The sequence below is a fragment of the Pogoniulus pusillus genome, chromosome 33 (assembly GCF_015220805.1).
Source record: "Pogoniulus pusillus isolate bPogPus1 chromosome 33, bPogPus1.pri, whole genome shotgun sequence".
NCBI lineage: Eukaryota > Metazoa > Chordata > Aves > Piciformes > Lybiidae > Pogoniulus > Pogoniulus pusillus.
Window position 1 is genome coordinate 1,768,216 of NC_087296.1, and position 13,990 is coordinate 1,782,205.

At 53.0% G+C, this 13,990-nt stretch overlaps 1 long non-coding RNA gene across 1 annotated transcript; it reads right to left on the reverse strand.

Annotated features, from left to right (window-relative positions):
- Positions 1-296: 296 nt before the first annotated feature.
- LOC135189658 (uncharacterized) lies at positions 297-5,979 on the reverse strand. The gene is made up of 3 exons (XR_010308205.1): positions 5,890-5,979; positions 4,742-4,816; positions 297-334 (listed from the first exon to the last, which is right to left on the reverse strand). It is a non-coding gene; the product is annotated as an uncharacterized LOC135189658 (long non-coding RNA).
- Between the last annotated feature and the right edge of the window lie 8,011 nt (positions 5,980-13,990).

The window sequence follows — 13,990 nt, forward strand, 5'->3', positions numbered from 1 at the left end:
CATTCTATGACTCTCAGTTCTGCTTTTAACCTTCTGTTGTTTCAACTAGAGACAGTCCAAAGGATGAACCCTGAGCCCCAAACCCTTCTTTTGCTTCTGTTTTTGGCCTCTACCAGTGCAGTCTGTACATTGCTGTGGAGACAACGTTTTGCATCTTTCACTCTTGGCATTTTAGGAGCACAAATCACTGGTGGCTGACCTTGTCCTGGGGGGGGTTTAGTTCTCTGAAATACTCCTTTTACAAAGGAGGGGCTGAGGAACCTTTTCTTGGACTGAGAAGCTGATTTTACAGCCTGAAAGATTGCAGCTGTAGGACTGGATCAACCTGCAGGCACTTTAACAGGGAGAGAAGAGAGAACAGGAGCTTGGTGAGAGAGATTATTAGAGCTTGAAACAAATATCCTTTAGACAAGAGAAAGCCTAGATGCAAACTATGCTAGGGAAGGTGTAAATTGGAAATGAAATTGGCAGCAATGACTTCAGGAGGTTTGGGCTGCACTGTTTGTGCTGTGTACAGCATCCCTGATAGATCTTTAGGAGCAGGTGTAACAGAAATGGCATTTTCCCTCACTGCAGCCTCCCTTTTCCCTGCCTATCATTGTCAGCAGAGCTTCACAAAAGGAAGATGTGACAACTTGCCTGGGTTCCAGGGAGGATTCCAGACAGTGTTGTTGGAGGAATGATTAGAAAGTCAGAGCAAGACACGAGGTTGCTGCAAGGTTTTATTTACAGCTGTGTGCAGCATAGGAACTGAGTTGAGGTTGGACCCTGGGTATCTGCAGGAGTCATTTTGTAATTATTCCATTTACATTCAATTATTCCTTTCCTGGGCTCCACTGAAACAACTTCCATAAGCCAGAGAGCAGCTCCACACAACGCAGCTTATTATCAGTCACTCCTAACACAGGCAAGCTGAGAGAGGGGCAATAACCATAACAGCAACCTGCTTTTCTGACACTGGCTGAGGAGCTGCTGCTTAAAGGCTCCCTCGGGGGAAGGGAGTTTGCTACCAAAACTCCAGATCACTGGGAATGGAAAAGAGAAGAGACAGAGAGGGAAGGAAGGGAGGGAGGGAGAGAGGGGGAGAGAGAGGGAGAGCGGGGTAAGGCGGGGGGGGGGGGGGGGGTCAGAGAGAGAGAGGGAGGGAGGGGTGTTGGGGAGAGAGGGTGTCAGGGAGAGAGAGAGGGAGGGGGGTCGGGGAGAGAGAGGGGGAGTCAGGGAGAGAGAGGGAGGGAGGAGGAGGGTCAGGGAGAGAAAGGGAGGGGGGGGGTCAGGGAGAGAGAGGGAGGGAGGGGGGGTCAGGGAGAGAGAGGGAGGGAGGGGAGGGTCAGGGAGAGAGAGGGAGGGAGGGGAGGGTCAGGGAGAGAGAGGGAGGGAGGGGGGGTCAGGGAGAGAGAGAGAGAGGGAGGGGGGGTCAGGGAGAGAGAGAGAGGGAGGGAGGCCAGGGCGAGAGAGAGAGGGAGGGGGGCCAGGGCGAGAGGGGGAGGGGGGTCAGGGAGAGAGAGAGAGAGGGGGAGGGGGGGTCAGGGAGAGAGAGAGAGAGGGGGAGGGGGGTCAGGGAGAGAGAGAGAGAGGGGGGGGGGGGTCAGGGAGAGAGAGAGAGAGGGGGAGGGGGGTCAGGGAGAGAGAGAGAGGGAGAGGGGGGTCAGGGGGAGAGAGAGGGGGGCAGGGAGAGAGAGAGGGAGGGGGGGGAGGGGGAGAGAGAGAGAGAGGGAGAGAGAAAGAGAGAGGGGGAGGGGGGCCAGGGAGAGAGAAAGAGAGAGGGGGAGGGGGGCCAGGGAGAGAGAAAGAGAGAGGGGGAGGGGGGCCAGGGAGAGAGAAAGAGAGAGGGGGAGGGGGGGCCAGGGAGAGAGAAAGAGAGAGGGGGAGGGGGGCCAGGGAGAGAGAAAGAGAGAGGGGGAGGGGGGCCAGGGAGAGAGAAAGAGAGAGGGGGAGGGGGGGCCAGGGAGAGAGAAAGAGAGAGGGGGAGGGGGGGCCGGGGAGAGAGAGAGGGGGAGGGGGGGCCGGGGAGAGAGAGAGGGGGAGGGGGGGCCGGGGAGAGAGGGGGGGAGGGGGGGCCGGGGAGAGAGGGAGGGGGAGGGGGGCCGGGGAGAGAGGGAGGGGGAGGGGGGCCGGGGAGAGAGGGAGGGGGAGGGGGGGTCGGGGAGAGAGGGAGGGGGGGAGGGGGGTCGGGGAGAGAGGGAGGGGGGGAGGGGGGTCGGGGAGAGAGGGAGGGGGGGAGGGGGGGTCGGGGAGAGAGGGAGGGGGGGGAGGGGGGTCGGGGAGAGAGGGAGGGAGGGAGGGGGGTCGGGGAGAGAGAGAGGGAGGGAGGGGGGTCGGGGAGAGGGGGAGGGAGGGGGGTCGGGGAGAGGGGGAGGGAGGGGGGTCAGGGAGAGAGGGAGGGAGGGGGGTCAGGGAGGGAGGGAGGGGGGTCAGGGAGGGAGGGAGGGGGGTCAGGGAGGGAGGGAGGGGGGTCAGGGAGGGAGGGAGAGAGGGGGGTCAGGGAGGGAGGGAGAGAGGGGGGTCAGGGAGGGAGGGAGAGAGGGGGGTCAGGGAGGGAGGGAGAGAGGGGGGTCAGGGAGGGAGGGAGAGAGGGGGGTCAGGGAGGGAGGGAGAGAGGGAGGTCAGGGAGGGAGGGAGGTCAGGGAGGGAGGGAGGTCGGTCAGGGAGGGAGGGAGGGGGGTCAGGGAGGGAGGGAGGGGGGTCAGGGAGGGAGGGAGGGGGGTCAGGGAGGGAGGGAGGGGGGTCAGGGAGGGAGGGAGGGAGGGAGGGGGGTCAGGGAGGGAGGGAGGGGGGTCAGGGAGGGAGGGAGGGAGGGGGGTCAGGGAGGGAGGGAGGGAGGGGGGTCAGGGAGGGAGGGAGGGGGGTCAGGGAGGGAGGGAGGGAGGGGGGTCAGGGAGGGAGGGAGGGAGGGGGGTCAGGGAGGGAGGGAGGGAGGGAGGGGGGTCAGGGAGGGAGGGAGGGAGGGAGGGGGGTCAGGGAGGGAGGGAGGGAGGGGGGTCAGGGAGGGAGGGGGGTCAGGGAGGGAGGGAGGGAGGGGGGTCAGGGAGGGAGGGAGGGGGGTCAGGGAGGGAGGTCAGGGAGGGAGGGAGGGAGGGGGGTCAGGGAGGGAGGGAGGGAGGGGGGTCAGGGAGGGAGGGAGGGGGGTCAGGGAGGGAGGGAGGGGGGTCAGGGAGGGAGGGAGGGAGGGGGGTCAGGGAGGGAGGGAGGGAGGGGGGTCAGGGAGGGAGGGAGGGAGGGGGGTCAGGGAGGGAGGGGGGTCAGGGAGGGAGGGGGGTCAGGGAGGGGGGTCAGGGAGAGAGGGAGGGGGGTCAGGGAGAGAGGGAGGGAGGGAGGGGGGTCAGGGAGAGAGGGAGGGAGGGGGGGGGGTCAGGGAGAGAGGGAGGGAGGGAGGGGGGGGGTCAGGGAGAGAGGGAGGGGGGAGAGGGAGGGAGGGAGGGGGGTCAGGGGGAGAGGGAGGGAGGGAGGGGGGTCAGGGGGAGAGGGAGGGAGGGAGGGGGGTCAGGGGGAGAGGGAGGGAGGGAGGGGGGTCAGGGGGAGAGGGAGGGAGGGAGGGAGGGGGGTCAGGGGGAGAGGGAGGGAGGGAGGGAGGGGGGTCAGGGGGAGAGGGAGGGAGGGAGGGAGGGGGGTCAGGGGGAGAGGGAGGGAGGGAGGGAGGGGGGTCAGGGGGAGAGGGAGGGAGGGAGGTGAGGGGGGTCAGGCAGAGTCAGGGCACACAAGCCAGCACACAAGTGTTTGTGGCATTCCTTTATTTTTATACCCTTCCCCCCCCCCCCCCCCCCCCCCCCCCCCCCCGAGACTCCCCAGGTGCAGGGGGGGCTCTCGGTGGTTTCGTCCATCACGCCCCTGGTCGGGTGGCTCAGCCTGCTGCCCTGCCCTCCTCCCCACGCTGCCCTGCCCTGCCCTCCTCCCCACGCTGCCCTGCCCTCCACTCCTCCCCACTGGCGGCTGGTGCAGAGCCTCCTCCTGTGCTCCCAGGGACCGCTCCCCTCTCAAGCAGCTCCCTCTCGGAGCCAGCTCCCACAGCTCCGGCTAGCAAAGGAGGATTCTGTTTCCACACCAGCTCCAGCTCTGCTTTCTGGCGCAGAGAGCAGCAAGGCAATCCTGCAGTGCTGGAATGCAGCCCGGGGCTGTAGCTGCTCTGCCTGCTTCCTGGGGATGGAGCTGAGAGAACCTCCCTCTGTGGCCTCCCTTCTCACCCATGACCACCCCTCAGTTAGAGAAGAGGCAGCAGGGAGGGCTAGCAGGGGATGAAGAAAGGCAATCTCTCACTGCAAAGGTTCCTTCTATCTCTTTTTACTTTCCCAAACTAAACCACCTGCAGGCATTGCCCAGCTCACACATTTGCACCTGGGCTGGAGGTGTTGAGAGCAAACAAGTTCCTCTGAGAGCTGGGTGAGGTGGTTCAGTCTGGAGAGAAGGCTCTAGGGATACCTTAGAGCAGCCTCCCAATACCTGAAAGGGGCCTGCAAGAAAGCTGCAAAGGGGGGGGGTGGGGGTGGGGGTGGCCTCTTCTCCCAAGTAACTAGCAACAGGGTGAGAAAAAAAGACCTCAAGTCCTGCCAAGAGAGATTTAGGATGGGTGCTAGGAACAATTTCTTTCCTTCAAGGGTGGGCAGGCGTCGGAACAGGCTGCCCAGGGAGGTGGAGGAGTCACCATAACTAGGGGTGTCCAGAGAATGTGTAGCCATGGCACCTGGGGAGGTGGTTTTGTGGGCATGCTGGTGTTGGATTGGGGTTGACCTTAGAGGGCTTTTCTCACCTTCATGATCCTGTGATTCCATTCAATGACTTTGCAAGAGCTTGTAGTGCCAGGACAGGGGGCAATGGCTTTAAACTGGAAGAGAGGAGGTTGAGGTTAGATGTGTGGAAGAAATGCTTCACTGGGAGGGTGGAGAGGCTCTGCAGCAGGTTGTGTGGAGAGGCTGTGGATGCCCCATCCCTTGAGGTGCTGAAGACCAATGTGCACCAGGCTTTGGGCAGCCTGCTTTAAAACTGCTGTGGTGGTTTGGGAGTTACCCACCCCCCACCCTTATGAAATCATCCAAACTAGACTCAGCTGGCTGGAAGTTAAGGAATGAAGCTTTACACTCACAGCTCAGCACAAGACACAAGCAGGTAGTCACAATATTTACAGCTATGGACAAGTTAAAGGTAACACAGAAACACAGCAGCCCTCCCAAACACCAGAGTCCCCAGGAGGGGCTCCCAACCCCCCTTCCACCTCCTCTGAACCTCTCTACCTTATCTCAGAGTCTGCCTTATGTGCAAGGCAACTTTAGAGGATTGGCCAAGAGGGTTGGAAGCAGAAGTAGTTGGGTTACACAGCAAAAGCCCAGGGAGAAAGGCACAGGCATCAACTCAGAGACTCTCACACTGTCCTATCTATGCTTGTGGATTGATTTATCCATCCCAGCAAGCCTCTGAGTGCAGCAGCCAGCACCACTGCTTCCTCTCCACAGTTTACCATCTAACTTCTACCATGAAAATAGTCCATTTAGCCTCAAACCAGCACACCTGGAGTGGCACAGGAGGCACATTTGTTCCTCTTCACTCCTTTGAGTTTTGACATGTTGCACTACTGTGGGAAATGCTCCTCATACATAAACCTTTCCACCCTCTGGCCACAAAAACCTGTCCTGCTTCCAGCTTAAACCTCCCACAGACTCAAATATATTTAATAGAACCAATAACAACTGATAGGGTAGCTTTCCCTCTTCCCCCTTCTGTTTGCAAAGAGAGGGAATTAAAGCTAGAGAGGGAAAGATAAAATACTCCCAAATAAATAATCTCACTTTGTTTTGCAAGTTGAAAGGGAAAACTTCAACAACAAACATAAGGCATTTGAGGCAGGGAAGTTACAAAAGGTATAAGGGAAAACAAGGCACAAAAGAAATGAGCAAATACAACCTGATTTGATGGCAGTGGTTTTGTCCTCCTCATGGGTCATGGCCACCTGGTAAAAGAGAGCAGCAGGAACCAGGATGGGGATGCTGGAAAGCAGGGAGGCAGGGCAAGAGACAGAGAGAAGCAGCAAATTCCTCTGGTTTTATAGGGGCTAGGCAGGAAGTGGAGTGGGCTAAGCACCACACCTGTAGAGTTCAGACACAGCCCCTGGGGAGGGGTCAGGAGCACCTGGGTCAGGGTCAAGATCACTCCTTCAGGAAGGTTAACCCTTTACACACCCCCAAGCAGTGATACAGGCTGGGGACAGAGTGGCTGAGAGCAGCCAGGCAGAGAGGGACTTGGGGACACTGGTAGAGAGGAGCTGAAGATGAGCCAGCAGTGTGCCCAGGTGGGCAGCAGAGCCAATGGCATCCTGGGCTGGCTCAGGAGCAGTGTGGGCAGCAGGACAAGGGAGGTTCTTCTGCCCCTGTGCTCAGCACTGCTCAGCCACACCTTGAGTGCTGTGTCCAGTTCTGGGCTCCTCAATTCAAGAGAGATGCTGGAAGGTGTTGAGAGAAGGGCAGCAAGGCTGGGGAGGGGCCTGGAGCACAGCCCTGTGAGGAGAGGCTGAGGGAGCTGGGGGTGTGCAGCCTGCAGCAGAGGAGGCTCAGGGCAGACCTCATTGCTGTCTACAGGTACCTAAAGGGAGGCTGTATCCAGGTGGGGTTGGGCTCTGCTGCCAGGCACCCAACAACAGTTCAAGGGGACACAGTCTGAAGCTGTGCCAGGGCAGGTCTAGGCTGGATGTGAGGAGGAAGTTGTTGGCAGAGAGAGTGATTGGCATTGGAATGGGCTGCCCAGGGAGGTGGTGGAGTCTCTGTTCCTGGAGGTGTTGAAGCCAAGCCTGGCTGGGGCACTTAGTGCCATAGTCTGGTTGACTGGCCAGGGCTGGGTGCTAGGTTGGGCTGGCTGAGCTTGGAGGTCTCTTCCAACCTGTCTGATTCTGATTCTTTGAACCACAGAAGAGCTTTGGAAGCAGTGGACTCTGTTAAGTAGAAGAAACAGAGGCTCTCAGAGCCTGCCAAAGGATGACTGCTGTGTGCTTGTTTCTGTCTTCTTGTTCTCATGGAGAAGAGCTGAGAGCTGTGCAAGGCTTTGATGCAGGCAAGACCATGTGAAAAGCCTCATTGTAGAGGTAACTTGTTGCTGAGTTTGCACTTCCAGCCTTAAACAGGGGCACTAATAATTTATCAGACCACTTCTGAGCAAGGACTTTTTCCACTTGGTGAGGCAGACAAGCAGCTGCCTCTGCTGCTGCTGTCACTGCTGATTCTAGGCTGCAGAAGGTTTTATCCAAGACACTTCTTCAGGTGAGTGCCTCTGTTCCATAACCCTCAGACTTTCTGCTACTAAGCAGCATAAGGCAAACAGGAAAGTTATCTTTATACAAGCCCAGAGTCCTGGGTGCAGTTCTGGAGTCCCCAACACAAGGAGGACATGGAAGTGTTGGAGCCAGTGCAGAGGAGGCCACCAAGATGCTGAGAGGGCTGCAGCAGCTCTGCTGTGAGCACAGGCTGAGAGAGTTGGGGCTGTGCAGCCTGGGGAGTAGAAGGCTTCCAGGAGACCTTGGAGTGGCCTTCCAGTATCTGAAGGGGACCTGCAGGGAGGCTGAGGAAGGACTATTGGCAAGGTCTGGTAATGACAGGAGGAGGAGGAATGGGTTTGAACTGGCAGAGGGGAGGTTCAAACTAGATGTTAGGAAAGGGCTCTTTGCAGTGAGGGTGGTGAGACACTGGCACAGGTTGCCCAGGGAAGTTGTGGAGCACAGAAGCACCCAATGTCACCACAAAAATGCCTTTCTGCAGGGGGGGCTGACCCGTGGGGAAGCCTGCACTGGAATGGGGCTGTTGGTTGGCTGTGATGTCACACCCAGAATAAATGGTAAATGGACACTTTGTCTAGAGAAAGGATAAATAGAGCAAGGGTCCCTGCCCTGGGGGGTCCCACCTTGAGAGTTCCCATCCTGAGAGTCCCCTGCCACTGCAATGGGCATCGATCTGCTGGCCACACTCTTATTGATACACATTAGCCTTCCTGGCCATCAGGGCACATTGCTGGCTTGTGGCCACCCTGCTGCCCACCAGCACTGCCTGGACAGTCCCTACTTTGGGACGGCTCCTACCTTTTGTAGGGCTCTTGCTTTTATGCCCTCCCTGCTTTTGGATGGCTCTCCCCCCTTTTTCACCCTTTTGTGCAAACCTGCAGGCTTGGCAAGCCCTGAGGTCCTTTGAGATAGAGCCAGTGGCATCTGGGCTGCCCTCTCAGACCATATCAGTAGCCAACCTCCTGGCTGCCTCCCGGAGCAGAGGAGGACCCTGGCAGCTTTGGCTCTCCCCTGCCGCTGTGAGGGCAGCATCGTTCCATGACCATCCCACTAGGGCAGAAGTGCTGGAGACATTTCTGAGTTCTTTGTCAGGGAGGTTAGATTGGGTTTGGTTTGGGTTTGGGGTATTTTTTTTAGGGTTTTTCTGGTTTCAGTTGTTTTCATTGTTTGCCTTTTTTGTCTTCCATTATTTGCACAGTAGTTTCAGTAATCCAACTCTCCTGTCCAGACAGAAAGCTGCTCTGCTCTATTGGAGGTGACTGGAGACAGAGCAAGGGGGAATGGCCTCAAGCTGAGGCTGGGCAGGTTTAGATTGGACATTAGGAGAAAGTTTTTCGCAGAGAGAGTGGTCAGGGACTGGGATGAGCTGCCCAGGGGGGTGGTGGAGTCACCCAGCCTGGCTGTGTTTCAGGGTGGTTTGGATGTGGTGCTTGGGGCTATGGTTTAAGGTGAATGTTGCAGAGTAGGGCTCTAGGTTGGACTTGGTGCTCCTGAGGGGCTGTGCCCCCCTGCATGTTCCTGTGATTCTGTTGCAGGATCTCATTAGCTTAACTTCCCTGTTTGGCAGACAAGCAGGTCCAACAAGATTGGTGAACTGACTTGCCAGGAGCTGCCTGGGCAGGCAATGTGCTGCTCAGCAGCAAAGCTTGATATAGAAACCCACTTGTGTGGGGGGGTTCCTGTTCTTTCCCATTCAGTGCTGCCTGTGTCTGCTGCTTCACAGAATCAGAGTGTCAGGGGATGGAAGGGACCTCCAAAGCTCATCCCCATGCCACAGCAGGATCTCCTAGACCAGAGCACACAGGAACACATCCAGGTGGGTTTTGGATATGCCCAGAGAGGGAGACTGCACAACTCCCTTTGGCAGCCTGGCTGTGTTCCTGTGTGATCTGGTCTAGGAGCTCCTGCTGTGGCAGTGGGGTTGGACTGGATGAGCTGTGGAGGTCCCTTCCAGCCCTTGGCACTCTGTGATTCTGTGATCTGGAGTAATTTGTTGCATACCTATTTTTGAAACAGGTGAGATGCTTCAAAATGAAACACTGAACCTGAGTTTGTTGTACCTTTGCCAGTGGGTTAGCTGTTAGCAGGCAGGGATTTTATTCTAGCCCATAAGAATATTAGAGAGCTCTGAATGCAGATTAGGAAGGGAAGCACTGAGCTATGAAAGAACTGCCTCTATAGATGAAAATCCATGAGGTTGTGCTCAGCTTTTTGTCTGGAGAGCAGAGACCTTGATGAGCAGAAATAATCTCTATGCTGCTATCTCTCAGAGTTCTCTCTGCACATTAAACCCACAACCTCCCTTTGCCCTTTCTATGGAGCAGGGTGCAGGGCTGAAGCTCCCCTGCACATCCCTAAACCTGTAAGCTGCATGATGGGGAGGATCAGAACTCTTCCTGATAGGAAAGTGAGAGAAAGAAGAGCAGAAGGAAAGCATTTTTTGGGTCTCCTCCCTGCCATATGTCAATCATTTGAAGTGCAGATGTGAACAAAAGTCTTCTCCACAGAAGAAAGTGATAGATTCTATCTGCCCTGAAGTTCAATCATGATCAGACAGAACACGATGGGAAGGGCAGAGTTCAATCTTTAGCACTTTGATGGAGCAGCAGAATGGGGTTTATATTTTCATCCCAGAGGTTAATCCAGTTATTTTTTTTCCCCTTTCCATAGTTACTTGATTTCCCCTCCTTTTGTATGTAGGATTTTCTCTTTGATGGTTTGTTTGTCCAGGAAGAGCTGATAAATGTGCAAGTCAACAGACCAAAGTGCTTTTCCTACACTAAAACAGCAAAGAGAAAAATATAAGCCAGAGAGATAAGTTGGCAGAAAAGCTCTGATGGAGTCTGTACCTTCCCCCCCCCCCACCTCTTTTCAGTAGGCTTAACATTCTACCCAGCACAGGGAAGAAAAAATAGAGTTGGGTAAAAAAGAAAATCAATTTTCTTAAAGCAGAATAAAACCTTTCATAATATTCTGGCCAAGTAAACTCTAAGAGATAAGATATGAAGAGCCTTATCAACTTACTGAGTTGAAACATATTAATAAGTGATGTAGAGACTTCCAAAGCTAAAGTTGATTAAGGCCATTTCATCCATTAAATAATTTTCTCCTATTAATAGGGTTTTTTAATAAGTGAGGAGTTAAATGATGTGCTTTTGTCATTATTGGTAATTATAGCACCCAGGAGTTATTCATTTAGCAATATTGAGATAAAACTCTTCATTAGCCCACACAAAGTTAGCAGCCAATCATGCCCTGCATGCAGCAACCCACAGCTTTCACCCTTCCCAACCTCTCAGGGAGCTGCAGAGAGGGAGAAGGTCTCCTCTCAGCCTTCTCCAGTCTAAAGCACCCCAGCACCCTCAGCTGCTCCTTACAAGACCTGTTTTGCACTCCCTCCAGCAGCTTCATTGCCCAACGTGACATATGGCATCACCATCAGACTCAGCAGGCTGGGAGAGTCAGGGCTGTGCAGCCTGGAGAAGAGAAGGCTCCAGGCAGACCTTAGAGATAGGTTCCAATATCTGAAGAGGATCTACAAGACAGGGAGGGACTTTTCACCAGAGCTTGCAGTGATAGGATGAGAGGGAATGGATTGAAGCTTGAGGGAGGCAGATTGAGACTGGAGATGAGGAAGAAATTCTTTACAGTGTGGGTGGTGAGACACTGGCACAGGTTGACAGGGGAGGTTGGGGATGCCCCCTCCCTGGAGGTGTTCAAGGCCAGGCTGGATGAGACCTTGAGCAGCCTGGGCTGGTGGGAGGTGTCCCTACCCATGGCAGGGGAGGCTGGAAGTGGATGATCTTTAAGGTCCCTTCCAACCCAACCTATTCTGTGATCTTCTGATGCTGTGAATGTGTGTGAGAGTCATGCACCCTGCCACATCAGCAGGAGGGTGTCAGAGGGTTCAGAAGTCTGGGAAGGAATGTGGAGAGCAATAACTCTGCTCACTTCACTAAACCCTTGTGAAAACAGCTGATGTATTTCTTGCTTGTTTCTTTCAATTCTGTGAATTATTCTCCCCTGACTTTGATGGATAAACCTTTTTTCTTTTCTTTTATTTCTTTTTTTTTTTTTTTCCCTAGGAAGCTTTTGCACTGAAGAGCAAAAAGCAGCTGAAAACCAGTGCAGCATGACAAAAAACCAGGGAAAGTGCAATGGAACTGATGCACAGGTCAGACATGCTGTAAGTGATTCTCATGCTGTTATAATGTGTGCCATACATCAGACACTGTGCAACACAGAGGGACCTTTTACATCCATGCTGGGGCAGCTCCATCTTGTGCAGTTTGGTTTTCAGTCTCTTTATAGTCCAGGCTGATACCTCTGGATGCTGTGTATCACAGAATCAAGCAGGTTGGAAGAGACCTCCAAGCTCAGCCAGTCCAACCTAGCACCCACTCCTGGCCAACCAACCAGACCATGGCACTAAGTGCCTCATCCAGGCTTGGCTTCAACACCTCCAGGGATGGCAACTCCACCACCTCCCTGGGCAGCCCATTCCAATGCCAATCACTCTCTCTGCCAACAACTTCCTCCTAACATCCAGCCTGAACCTGCCCTGGCACAGCTTGAGCCTCTGTCCCCTTGTTCTGTTGCTTTGACCCTCCAACCTCCCTGGGCATCAAAGATCATATTCTGTGATCCTGTGCTCCACAACCTCCCTGGAGGTGTTCAAGGCCAGGTTGGATGAGGTTTTGAGTGACCTGTTTTAGTGGGAGGTGTCCCCAGAGGGTTGGAACTGGATGATCTTTGAGGTCCCTTCCAACCTAAACCATTCTATGATGCTGTGACTTCAAGCTGAGAACTTGAACTTGTACCACAGTTATTCTCTCGGGTGTAAAAAACAGAAAGGAGCATTGTGATTCCTTCTCTGATCTGTGCAAGATGACCACAGAATGCCATCAGCTCCTGCCCCATAACTGGTTGATAAATGGAAGTGTATCTGATGTTGGTGCTGAGTCCAGCTTCGTGTTCTCACCCTATGCAGAGCCTACATTCAGAATTAGGGAGTGTGCTGTCATCGTGCCTGCAGCTAACTCAAGCATATGTTGTGAGTGCACACAGAGAGGCAAGATGCATGTCAAAAGGAGACATCTAACACAGTGGAACTCTTTGTGCTCTTCAATCTGGTCTTCTTGCTCCATCGTCAAGCCATCCCTGCAACTGACACTGCCACCTCTGAGCAGGAGGGAAGGAAGGATGGCAGCTGTCATCAGATTTATGGCTTGAGAGCATTTTTCCAGATGGTGCACAGTAAGTTGAACAAAAATTCCTCCAGCACAGCTGAAGAGCTGAATGGGAGAAGCACACAGACATGCTGAGGTGGCTCCGAAGGAGCAAGGTTCAGAGCTAGTGCAGCCCGGGTGATAATGGTGATAAGTGAGCTGCCTGAAGTTTGGCTGCTCCTCCTGGGGCTGGCTGTGGTAGGGCATTGCAGCTCAGGACAAAGGACACCCCACGGGAAGAAGAAAAGCTACAGAAAGTCTGAGGATACCAAAGGATTTCACAGTGTCCTTTGGTACTGTTGAACCTGGGCACTGCGTTTGATAAAGAGGTTGTCAAGTTCTGGGTAGGGAGAGTTTCCCAAGCAAGTTTCATGGAGTGGTCTGCTCAGCCTGGCTGCTGAGGAGCTGTGTTGGCAACCTGGCAGGAAACTAATCAGCTTCATTTGAGTTTTGAAAGCTGTTTAGGTCTTGGAGAGTAAGCAAAGTGTGGTGATTATCTACACCGAGGGGAAAAAAATCTGACTGATGCTGCTCACAGGTGTTTTCCCAGCCCTCAGCCTCGGGAACTGCTGCCTGAGGATTCCTTTCTGGTTGCTCCAATTAAGAAATAAAGGGAAATAAGAAATGGAGAGAGAGGAAATGGCCCAAAATAAGAGACAAGGAAAAGATAAGAAAGGAGGAAAGAGGAAATTGCTCAAATAAGAAAAAAAATAAGATAAGAAATAAGGAAAGAGGAAATTGTGCAAAGTAAGAAATAAGGAAGGATGAAATTGCTTGAAATAAGGGAAATATAAGGAGTGAATAAAAATAAGATGTAAGGAAAGAGGAAATTGCTCACAAGAAGAAAGAGAGGAAATAAATGAAAATAAAAAATAAGGAAAGAGGAAATGCTCAAAATAAGATATAAATAAAAGTAAGAACTAAGGGAAGAGGAAATTGCTCAACATAAGAAATAAGAGAGGAGGAAATTGCCCAAAATAAGAAATAAAGAAAATATAAGAAATAAATAGAAATAAGAACTAAGAGGAAATGCACAAAATAAGAAATAAGTAAAAAAAAAGAAATAAGGAAAGAGGAAATTGCTCAATATAAGAAAAATGAGAAATAAAAATAAGAAGTAAGGAAAGAGGAAATTGCTTAACATAAAAATGAGTAATAAGTGAAAATAACAAATAAGGGAAGAGGAAGTTGCTCAAAATAAGAAAAATAAGAAATAAAAATAAGAAATAAGAGAAAAGAAAATTGCTCAACATAAGAAAAAATAAATAAAAATAAAAACTAAAGAAGGAAAAAATTGCTCAAAATAAGAAAAATGAGGAATAAATAACAATAATAAGGGAAGAGAAAATTGCTCAACATAAGAAATAAGCAAAATATAAGAAATAAGGAAAGAGGAAATTGCTCCAAATAAGAAAAAACATAAGAAATAAAAATAAGAACTAAAGAAAGAGGAAATTGCTCAAAATAAAAAAAATAAGATCTAAATAAAAATAAGAAATAAGAGGAAATTGCT